The following is a 12,505-nucleotide window of genomic DNA, read 5'->3' on the forward strand; positions in this document are numbered from 1 at the left end:
ATGTGAATAATATCTCCCCATATAATACAAATGCAGTGAGTGTCGTATGTCTAAGTGCCCTCAATAGCCTCTGTGCATCTGGCCCTCTAAATCTGCCAAGTTGTGATACTGGCAATGAGCTCCCAGGTAGTATCAATCCTCTGCAGAGGTGGTCTATAATGTGTATGAGGAATATCCTATAGCATGTAGTGTTGGGCCACGCCTCTGCATATCATTATGGTTGTGTATAGATCCCTGCCCTCAAAAAACATTTGTGGACCAGACTGAGTGAGCCAACCAATAGTGGCCCAAGTAACATAAATGGTCTCTCCTCAATCTGCACATAAGCTGAGCTATAGAGCCTTAAATCCTCTGAGCAGCTCTACACCCCCATATGCAATGTTGCACAGTTTGAGAAGCTACCGGGCATATGGGACAGGCGGGGTCTTCTCCAAATTTAGCCCTCCATTGATTAATGGGAAGGCCACCTTGTAACAATAACCAAAAGAAGTGGGACATCTGGCTCCTCCTATATGAGTGTCAAAATCTCTTTTGAATCAATGGGGTGATGTCATAGCTCTCCCAATTCGACGTGAGTGTAGGGAGTCCTGAATTTGCCCAAGTAGGAGCTTGGCATCATGGACAGTGTACCTGAAAAAAGGCTTACTCTTCATAGGATCGGATGCATCAATCCACTCCCACTCACCAGGATCCCAATGAAGATATCTGATAGGACATCCACCATACAACCATAAGCACCAAGAGCTATGGGTCACAATATTTAGTGGAGGGTCAACATGCCATTGCTTTCCTAAGCGGCTAACTACTCTCACTAGGTGGAGGGCAGTGTGAGGAATAATCTCCTGCGTGTCACATTTCAACAATCTCCATGGTGGCTGGATAGAAAGAAACATGATCTCCCTCTTCATGTTGAAGGTAAAGATGTTGATCGTGAAATGTGCTAGTAATCCGCTCATGAGGTATAGCTGCATAAATTTGATCAATCCGTCTGAGACTCCCTCTGAGGTGTTGGGTAGATGCAGGTCTCCGATCCATAGGGGGACTTTTAAAAGTTTTCCAAGCAATAACTGTCGATACACATCTCTCCTAGCCAAGCCACTGCATATATCCAGACACACCCAAAGGTCGTCCAACCTCATCTCTAATGAGGTCATTCCACATAATGGGCTGTCTATTAGCCTCATCCTCTAATCTAGGAAGCCTCTATCTCAAAAAAGGTCTCCGCTACTCAAGGCTTTGATAATGGCAACTATAAGTGGAGAGGAATGTGGCCTATACTCTGCCTCAGTAAAGATGAAACGTGAACTGAGAATCCAGACTCCACCATGAGGTGTACAACCAAAAATGTGAAACATAAAAAAATTATTCCTAAGGCTAAGTGCCTGGAAGGAATCCTTTGACCGCTAGCTTGCAAAGCAATGCCCTGCAATATATCCGGATCTACAATTTTGAGCCCCCCTTCTTGTCTAGGGTGTATAACAGTCTCCCAAGCCACTTTGGCCCGGGCGTCTAGGGAACCATCCAAACCTGACCAAAGAAAGTTACTTGCCAATCTCCGCAGGCTGGACAATGCATCCACGCGAGAGAAGCACCAACAAGAGGCAATGAATGATGCTGAGGCAAGTAGTACTTGGTTAACCACCACCAAGGATTTGGAGGCTAGATCTGATCTCCTAGAACACCAATGAAGAAGTTTCTTCCTAATGCTCATAAGTACTGTTGCAAAGTGCTGTGTAGGCGATATATCAAACCCAACTTGACACCCCAAATATCTGGCAGTACATTCTTTGTCAATCCGAGCTCTACACAATTGACCCTTTGGGAGTCGCTAATCCAAAAGCCAACCGAATTATGCCAATTGATGCCCTTGTAGCCAAGCAAAACACTTCTGATCCAGTTCTGAGAGAATCCCATACATCTAAGAGTCCCTTCAAGGAAATCCAATCAACTCTATTGTATGCCTTCTCAAAGTCTAGCAATAAGATGGTGCTGGTTGCTTTCTTCAACCGCCTTCCAAAAAGAGAAGATATTATCAAAGATACTTCTTCCTTGAAAAGGAACCCATCCTACGTATCATGAATCACAACTTGCAAAACCAGCCACAACCTCATGCTTGCTACCTTGGCAAGTATTTTATAGGCAGTCCCAAGCAATGTGATAGGCCTCCATTTACCAATATTGGTTGTATCACCACCTTTTACGATAAGGTGAATAAGACCCTCAGTAACAGAAGAAGGCTTAGTCCTTGTGTTCACATTTACTGGAGGGATATCCCCCCAAAGTCATCCCAAAATATCAAGAAAAAAGGTGGGTGAGAGGTCATCATCCCTTGGACACTTACCCTGAGGTAACGCACGGAGTGCTTGCTTGAACTCCTCAGAGGAGAAGGGGGCATCAAGTGAAGTAAACATGTCCTTGATGATCATCTAATGACTCTTGGGCATGTAGCGATACTCGCTTTCTGCTCCAGGGAGTACTGAAGCTCAGCCCTAACAATACATAAGGTATCTGCAATCTATTGGGCATCCCGGTGCTTTTCATGTTCCCTCTGTAATGCTGATAACCTATGTGTAATAGCCCTCTCATTGTCAAATGACATTTTTGTTGGGGTTAGGGTTGTGCACAGACATAGACTCACACAGAATGAACAACAACAAGAACACTCAAGAGAGATGGTGATTGATGCTCACACAAAGTTGATAGCGTAGAATGTTTGGACCTTGGGGGTTGACTCCACAATATCAAAATACAATAAATGTGGTGTCCTTTCACACCTAATATCCAAGGGGAAAAACCCAAAGGGAGAAAAGTGCCCCTGGTTAGCCCCATGTTCACATGTGGCACTACTCATGGCATGTGGCACAACTCATAGTATATATGCCAATAAATCCCCCTTGTAGTGGCAATGTGAACCTGAACAAGGTCTGCAACAGGTCACTCTTTGTAGGAGAGTAAGCCTAAAGATTTGTGGAAAGCTTCAAACTTCTAATGAGGCAACGCCTTCGTGAACAGATCTGCAACATTGTCCTGTGGGAGCAGTAAGATAATGAGATCTTCCTTGCATGAATCCTCTCCCTGACATAATGATAATGAATCTCTATCTGCTTAGTGCGTGCAGGAAACACTGGGTTTCGTGCCACGGCTATAGCACTCTGAGTGTTAGTGAGTATGTGTCACATAGTCACAAGCGATGGGGGACGGCCATAAGTAGGGAACGGTGACGGGGGAGGGAACGACACTCAAAAAATACTTTTTTTTAAATAAAATTTTTCTACTCCACACTTATTCTACTTTGGAAGTACATCAAAATGAGCACAAATTTACACTAAAATGGTAAGCTTTTGAGTCATTAATAATTAAGTAGATACAAAATGAGTCATGACTCAAGAGTTAGGAGTCAGGACTAAGCCTTAAGGAGGCAGAATACATGGACGGACACAAATGAGTCAATGACAAAAAAGTGCTGAAGACTAGAGGCTAGAGGCTAGAGCTAAGTAGTAAGGCCCATGAATCATGATCCATGAATGATCATCCATGGGTAGCTTGTGCCAAAGAACCATCAAGCTCATCCTCAGTCTCATCCTCATTGGCATGCTGCTCCTGCACCTCATCCTCTTGTTGCTCTTCTTGTTGACTCATCTCCCACTCGGTGAAGGAATCTACCTTCTTGGTCACGCTCTTGCAAAGCATTCGCAAGTTTGCGCTGACGAAGACAAGGTCATTGGCACGCTCTACCTCGAGTCGGTTCCTCTTCCTAGAGGCAATGTGGCTGTAGGTACTCCAAAGTTGCTCCAAGCAAGAGGAGCTGACGGCCTGGCTAAGTATGCGGATGGCAAGCTGCTGCAGCTCCGGTCCATCTGAACCAAAGTCCTCCCACCATAGAGCAGCACCAACTTTGGAGCGGTCAACCTGTGCATCATGACAGCCATAGGAGCCATGAAATGACCTGTACATTGAAAGCTGGTCCCTGATCTTGCGCCTAACCGATGCATCAGGCACAAGACGATCCAAGATGATCCTCCATCCAGCGCTCACCTCCCGGTCGCTCTCCTGCTTGTTGCCTTGGAATTCTGGGTCCACCACATAAGCTACCGCATGCAATGGAGAGTAGTAGGAATTCCACCTTCCTAGACACAAGGCATGGATCTCCTCGTATCTGTCTTCGTCAGGCACGAAGTCTTTCAACTTCTCTATCATGCGATCCATGGCCTCGTAGACCTTGCCTATGCATGGTTGCATAGCGTCTACAATCCTCAATAGGTGGACTATGGGCCTCACCATAGCATATGTGGTCTTCACACGCTCCTACCAAGAGGCGTCATCCGCCCGTAGCCTACACTCTTGGCCAGTGTTTGTATGGGACTCTTGCATGGCGACAAACTCGTCGCTAAGGAAAAGCCCCCTCAAAGCACCACTACAATCCTTCAACCGGCCCAACATGAGAAAGTTGTAGGCAAACCGGGTGTTGGAATATTTGAGGAGAGAGAGACAGGACCTCTTGTTGAACTCATGCCGAAGTCTTTGGTGGTTGAGGACAAAGGAGACCATGGTGTTGGCCTCCTCAATGAGCGGGCTGATCCATGGAATGCCCCGATGTCTTTGAGGAGGTTGTTTAGGCAATGAGCCATACAAAAGGACACCGTGACATGTCCATACATACCTTGGAGAATAGCTCCCGCCGCCCTATTGGAAGGCTCCCCATCCGCAACAAAGCCCACTACATGCTCGGGGCCAACGATCTCCATGGTGGTAGCCCACTCCGCGGCAAGCACATCCGCGCTCTTCCCAGTGCCGGATGCATCATGAGATGAGATGAAGTACATCTCTCCGCGGGAATATGCAACCATGCCGTGAATGAGTTCCTCTTGCGGGTGTCACTCCATCCATCCACAATGAGGGAGACTCCGTTCCTCTCCCATTGCCGCTTTGTGTTGTCGGCCGCTTGCTCTACAATGCACTTCTCCTTCTCGAGCAATGTAGTGCGCAAGCTCTCGGATGAGGGGGGCGTATAGGTTGAGCCATACTCCCCAATCTTCTTAACTATGACCTTGAAGTATTCTGACCTATTCAAGAAAGTAATTTACTAATGAGAAGGGGACTAGGATGATGAAAACGTGAATGATGAATTGGCAATGATCGATTGCACTTACCTAGCCGCTTGAAAGGCAATGTGGTCGTGGAAGAAGAAGCGGGCCACCGCCATATCCACCTTCTCCTTCAACTTGGGGTTCCAATTCTCCCCAAGTGTAGATTGTCGCCGTGGGCCACGTAATGGTTGAGAGGCCGTGGAGATGGAGGGTGCCGGCGTCGTGGATGGAGTAACATTCCGACTTGATGGTGAAGGTGATGGTGTGCATGATCCCGATCCACCACATGACTCCATTGTAGAGGCTTGAGTTCCTCTCCCCATCGTCGCGGGATCCACGGCCACTCGTGGTGTCCTTCTTGTCGCTTCGACTGCTTCGTAGACGCTAAGCTTGTCAAGAAGTTCCCGTCTCTTCTCGGGCGTGACATTTGTGCAAAATCTCACCTCATGCCCACTCTCATGCAAGAGGTGGGCTCGCACTTTGTCGGCGCCACCCGTTCGCCGGTACGGGCAAAGCTTGCATACCCATGGCCGAGAACCGCCTCCATGAGCGGATGTGGTGTAGTTAACCTCCTCCCACCATGTCCATCCCGTTGTCCTTCTACGAGAAGCCCCGGCACGTGAGGAGGATGCCATGGTTGAAGATGGCTTGATTCTTGAGCCTTGAGAGAGAGAGAGAGAGAGAGGCCTAGAGGCTAGAGCCTAGAGAGAGAGAGGCCTAGAGGCTTGGAAGTTGGAAGGCTCAAGAGGCTTGAAAAGTTGAGGGAGAAGTGAGAGAGAGAGAGAGAGAGAGGCCTAGAGCGTAGAGGCTTTGAAGTTGGAAGACTCAAGAGGCTTGAGAGAGAGAGAACGAAAGAAAGAAAGAAAGAAAGATTTTATTAACGTCTTCCAAAAGACCGAACTCGGCCTATGAGACAAATCGGTGTACCTGTATGGGGTATCCTCTGTCATCCCAACAAAATGAAAAAGTACTGAACTAAAAAGCTGAATCTGGGTGTGCAATAAGTACAATGAGTGGTGGAGGGGATGGAGCTCTACTACGAGGAGAATGCAAAGCTATATGCATGGAGTATACAATCATGATATGCAACCTAGCTAGCTCCATCCTGTACCATACTGGGGGTATAAAATGGTATACATCAATGAAGGGGGTGTCCACAGCTCCATGAAGAACATGCTTGGGTGTGCTCTGAAGCGAGCCAGTCGCTCCGCACCCTCTTTGTGAAACTGAGCTCTGATCTCTGTCATCTCTCTCTGGTATACGTGTGGTGTCCGAAAGCCAGGTGTCCTCTGTCTCCTGCGGGCTCTGAGTGTCTCTGCTCTCTGGAGAGTAATTCCCTGCCGTGTAGGGGCTGGGAGTGGGATGGATCTCTGAAAAAATGTAGTAATCTGTGTCTGTCGTCCCCCCTCTGGAGCTGTCTGAGCCTGTAATGATGTCTCTCTGTGGCGCTGTATGTCTAGAATGAATCTCCCCAGTATGCGCTGGGCTGCTGCCTCAAAGATCTGGCATAGGGAATGTGGTTCTCTGAATAAAATAGGATATCTCTCTCTGATGGCTGTATATGCTCTGCATCTGCATACATAATGCTCCTCACTCTCCACCTCCTCTCTGCACAATCTGCATACCCTCTCCTCTCGGGGGATCCGTGCTGCTCTGCCAGTCTCAATCTCCAATCGGTGTGATGAAACTCTAAGCTGACCAATAGCCACTCGGGAGCCGTGTGGTAAAAAGCCCTCCATGTATCTAGGCCTCTCTATAAATCCATCATCAGTGATACTCATGAAGTGATCTCTGTAGTATAGCATCTTCGGTGGAAGAGGCTGTGTAGGCGATATCCATGTCTCTCGTGTATAGAGCTGTCATAGATCCTGTCTCAATACTCTGTTCCTCTCACTATGAGAGAGACGGATATGTGGTGCATCCCTGTCATACTAGAATGGTGGTAGATGATCCATGTCTAGGCCATGCTGTGAGAACCAATGTGTGACCTGTGCATACCATGATCCTCTGTCTCCTGCCTCATCCAGCTGTCTAGATGCCTCAAAAGCTCTGTATGACAATCTGTCCTGTGGCATCTCTCTGAATCTGTCTAGCAGGCATATAGTCTTAAATATGGCCTCTACCATCATAGGAGGCGCAGCAAACTCTGCTCGGATAATGTCATGAGGTACTGACGGTTTGCTGTGTATCATGTGTGCCATCATGAGGGCCTGTGGTCTCTCTATCTGTGTCCACTAATGGGTAGCAAGGCCTGGCGCCCATACCGCTGCTCCATACATCAATGCCGGTGTGACTAATGTGTCAAATAGCCACCCCTTCGTCTGGGGCTCCTGAAAATGCGCCTGGTGGCACTGTCTCTCTAGCATAGCCAATGCTGCATATCCCCGTGTCAATCTAGCTCTGGCTGCTGAACCCATGGTGAAGCGTGTGGCTGCTGTAGAGAAGGTAACCCCTAAGTACACGTATGATGTCATCACCTCCACCTGGCGTCCTGCGAGAGTGAATGTCAGCTGACTCCTGCCATGTCTCGATGTATGAAAGACCATAACCTTGGTTTTCCCAAGGTTCACAGTAAGACCCCTCTGTGTGCAGAAATCATGGAGTGCATGTAGATGCTGCTGTAGACCACATGGAGACTCAGACACTAATACAATATCATCAGCATAAAGCATAATATGTACTGAGGTACCTGCTAAATCAACTCCATCTCCGCCTCCCCGTGTAATGAAGTCAGCCACCTCATCAATGTATAACCCAAATAGCGTGGGGGAAAGTGGGCATCCTTGCTTCACACCAATGGTGCTAGCAATAGTCTCCGACATACCTCCTGGACATCTGACTCGCCCAAAAACCTGCTCATATAATGCATAGATGCCCCATGTCATATCTGCTGGTATGCCAAGAGACTGCAGGCGCTGAAAGAGCCTCTCTCGTGGTACTGTGTCAAATGCCTTGCGGAAATCCACAAAGCAGCAATAGAGCTTTCTCTTCCTCACTTTGGCCTGATCAATCATACATCTCAAAGTGAATACATGGTCAGTGGTAGAGAAAGCTCTCTTGAAGCCTGCCTGCCCTGATGAGCGTAAACCTGCTCGCTCAGCATATAAGCTAAGCTCTTGCTCCAACACTGCACCATATAGTTTGGCCAGCACGTGGCCAACCATAACCGTCCTGTAGTTGCTTGGATCGAGCATATCACCTGTTTTGTGAATCGGCACAATGGTGTGCATCGTCCACTCCGCAGGCAAACCCTCTGCTAGTGTCCTGTTAAACAGGTGTGCAAGAAAAGGAGCCAAAGAATCTACTGCATATATGAGATGCTCACCCTGCAGGCCCATATGGCCCGGCGGCCCGTCCATGCTGTAGGCGGCGGATAGCTTCCTGTACCATCGAGTGGGTAAAGAAGCTAGCTGTGGTAGGTCGAGGCTCCTGTGGGCTGAGGTATAGGTGGCTATTGTGGGGCGTGGTATAGGCCCTCTGCATATGTGTGCCATGTCTATGGGTCTGCAATAGGTGTCGGTGTCCGGGGCTCTCTGAAGTGCCGCCATGAGACAGGGCTATCTCTACTCATGAAGAAATGAAAGATCTCTAGCTCATGTATCTCTGCGAAGGCCCGCCTTTTGCGGCGAGTAAGTCTCCTCATCTCTCTCCTCAACTCGTGCTCTGTGATGGCTCCCAAGGCTCTCTGTATGCGGAGCCGTGAGTATAGGGCTCTGCACTCGTCATCATACTATCTGTTCTGGGGCATAGTCCCAGATCTCGCAGGCTCTCCTGAGTGGACACGACGTGGGAAGCTCTGTAATGCAGCCGTGTGTAGGAGTGATGCCAGCTGGGCTGTAATGGCATCCATAGGTGCCAGGGGATCCATGAGTAGGAGCCCATCCTCTACTCTGCCAGTGTATATGTCTGCCATGTCATGTGTGAAGTAGATGGTAGTGTGTGGCGTCGGTATGTGGGGGGCTGGTGATACTGGTGATCCGGCTAGTGAAAATGCCAAGTATGTATGATGTGCCCCAATAGGATGAGGTGGAATGGAGAATGAGGTGACAAGCTGTGATGCCTCCAAAGACCCCATAATGTAGTCTACCACCGTCCCTCCGGTCCGTGTGTGACCCCCATGTGGGAAGCATGTCATCCCGGCCACTGTAGCATCCCGTTATAAATAACGAGACGATGCCTGGCTCCCAACTCTAGTAAGTGGTCCCCATAATGTCCTCTGTCTGGTCCAGTGTCCTCTGATGCCCGACTAGCCCCTATCTCCTCTGGATCCACAGGGTGGAGGATCTCCATGTCATCATAGTCATACACCTCACACTGTCTGCTCTGTGTGTGGGCATTGAAGTCGCCCGTAAGAAATACTTCCTCTAGTGTAGAATAATGCATAATCTCCTCTGACAGACAAGTGTATGGCGAGGCTCCTGTCTCCTCCTCCTTTGGCATGTCCTCTGTAATGACATAGGAGGATCCTGATGGAGAAAAGTAACATAGAGCTCTGTATATAACCCTGTCCTGTGAGAGCTGTAAGCTGATCCACATGTATTTGGCCTCTGGATCCTGTGCTACCACTCTTAGTCTCCCCTGTAGCTCCCGTCTGAATAGAACTGCTACTCTCCCCGACCCTCTCGAGGTACCCTGGCGTGTGGTCCTCCTATATGCTGACTCCCACTGGAATCCCTCTACTCGAGGTAGCCCTCTCTCTGGGCTCTGATGTGTCTCTGTGAGAAGTATGATGTCTCTCCCCACCATAACATGCTCCAGTCGTCCAGGCTGCATCCATAGTGAACCATTACAGTTCCATACTGCCATGTGTATCTCTGTCAGTGGCCTGGTCTGTGTCCCATAGGCCCCAAACCGCTAATCCATGGGCCGGCCATCAATGATGACCCGACCATCTCGATAGAAGGCCTTCTTGCCTTCTCTCCTCGCGTGTAAGACTCGTGGCATGCAAGCTCTCCTATGCTCAAGCTGCATCCTCGTGAGATTGAGTCTTTCCCGGCTCTCCATGCTTTGGTGAAGGGGAGAGGGTGCTCTTCCTTATAGCCGAGCTTCATGCATAGAAGCTGTCCATCTTTTTCGGGAGTGGAGTCGGGTGTCTCGGCTATACTTGTGACTCGAATGTTGAGGCGGCGGGCATGCCTCATCTTCTCCTCCTCAATGGTGGTGTGAATGATTTGGTGTTCTTCCCTTTGAGTCTCCTCCCTCACTTCTTTACGGTTCTTCACCACCTCAACCCATCCTGACTGCTTGGCTTCGAGTTTCCCTCCATGTCCTTTGTGATCTCCTTGGAGATCTCTTCTTTGATGGCCGTGAGAGTGTTGTCATTGATCTCCCCTTCTTCCTTCTCAGTATTCTTGATGGCTACCATTTCCACTTTCAATGCACTCACCTCCTCCTTGAGTGCCGTGTTCTCTTGTTCGAGGTTTGTGACCCGTGCTTCGAGAGCCATGATGTGCCGGTGTAGTTTGTTCTCCACCTCATTGAGGTTGGAATCGGATGTCTTCTTGTTCTCCTTGATTAGTGCCTTCATTGCCGTCTCGAGGGCATCGAGTTTCTCTTGGAGACTCGGGGCCATTCCTCCAGATCACTCTCCAGTCCTTCCCACAGGTAGGGAGGAGAGAGAGAAAGAAAGAAAGAAAGGTAGGTATATTAACGTCTACGAGAGGCCAAAGTCGGCCTATGAGACAAAAAATAATACAACTGTGTTCTTCCGGTCATGGGAAGAAAAGAAAAAGTGTGCATGTGTCTGAATACAATTGTGAATCATCATGGATCGGTGGAGCCCATATACAAACAATATAAGGGGGGGGGGTGGGGATGTGGATAGAGTGCTAAGGCAAGATGCATCTCTATATGCTGAAGGGGTAGTACAAGCATGCTATGCAGATCTATGTCTAACTCCATCCAGTGCCATAAGAGGGATATAAGATATCATACATCGCCGATGCTGAGGCTGTGAATGGCGTGAACATGTACCCTAAGTCTGAATGAAAGCGAGCTAGCCTCTCCTGTGTCTCCATCTGGTGTCTCATTCGGATAGCTGCTATCTCTCGGTGATGGAGTCGGGGTGCTGTATGTCCAGTCTGTCTAGGTCTCCTCCTGGCTCTCAATTCCTCTGCTCTCTGTGCGGTCACCCCACGCGGTACATTAGCTGGCACTGGCATAGCTCTCTGGAAGAAATCTGTGAGCTGGGACTGTCACAAACCCCTATATTCTAGGGACATGCGGATGCGTGTCAGGCCTAGAAACATGCGGATCCATGTATGTATTATACCTGGGCATGTGTATGGATCATATGAGTGGATGCATATGAGTCCAAGGACATGGCAAGACATTTGTGGACTTTCGGGCGGTGCCCGTGTGGATTCCGGCCATGCACACATGGTGTGTTATGATGGCAGGTGGAATATTTTCAAGTACAAGAATGAATGTAGGTGGTTCTCCAAGTTTACATGTGCACAATGCATAAATGATGCATGCCATAACGTTATTTTACTTTGTGTGACATTGTCTTGCTGCCTGGACAATGCTTGTTATTTTGGCTTGTGAAGTCCGAGGGACCGGGGACGCCCGGGCACCTTGTGGACACGTGTGTGCACTCCTGTTTGGGCCTAAAACTGTGGGCTTATGGGTTTTGCAGGTGGTAAGTGCGTCCACACTCAATTTACAGCTTACTTCATTTACTACTAAGGTTTATTGGTTTGCAGGTCCACACTCATTAATAAGTGGCCGGACAACTTATAATGCGTTCGCATTTGGTTGGACCAAAATTAATGAAGCCCGGACAGCTTATGGCCATTTCCCATTTGGTTGGACCTAAACTTATAGAAACAGGACAAATGGAGCACTATGGGCTGGACACCTACCTGGACACCTTATGGGGACACATGTCAGCCAGCATGTGTAGGTGGCACCTGAAAAAGGCGCCTCCCTCAAAAGGCCATTTTGGGCTGTTTTACTCATTATTCAACATATTGGAGAGCTGGTTGGAGCTTTGGGAGTTGCTACAGGGCTGGTTGCTTGCTTCCCGGACTCGCACAAGCTTGGACAACGATCCCCACACTCTTCTAAAGGGCTGGTTGGTAAATTTTGGACTTGCAATTTCTGTTTATTGCGAGTTTTGGGCTGGTTACAAGTGTCCAAAGTCAACTTGGACAGTACAGGACAGCTCTAGGGACCTCCACAGGGCTGTAGGACCCTTTACAGGTGGATTTCTCGCGACAGAAAGTTGCTGTTTTGGACTGGTTATTGCACAAAACAGGCCGGACAGCAATGGAATATGTGAGCATGGATGTGTCTCAAGGATTCCTCGTATAGCAGGTGCTTAGGGCAAGCGTTGGGGACACTTGCTCGCGGAGAACACATGTTTCTGGATCAGTTTCTCGCGTGGAAACAGGGCCTAAAGATCCATTTACATCTTG

The 12,505-nt window shown here is 48.7% G+C and overlaps 1 protein-coding gene across 1 annotated transcript in view; it reads left to right on the forward strand.

Moving 5' to 3' along the window:
• The window catches only part of LOC147625653 (pyruvate dehydrogenase E1 component subunit beta-1, mitochondrial-like), a 98,983-nt gene that overhangs the window by 57,691 nt on the left and 28,787 nt on the right, over window positions 1–12,505 (forward strand). The window lies entirely within an intron of this gene.

This window comes from Cibotium barometz, chromosome 23 (assembly GCF_041138505.1).
Source record: "Cibotium barometz isolate CiBa-2024 chromosome 23, ASM4113850v1, whole genome shotgun sequence".
Taxonomy (NCBI): Eukaryota; Viridiplantae; Streptophyta; class Polypodiopsida; order Cyatheales; family Cibotiaceae; genus Cibotium; species Cibotium barometz.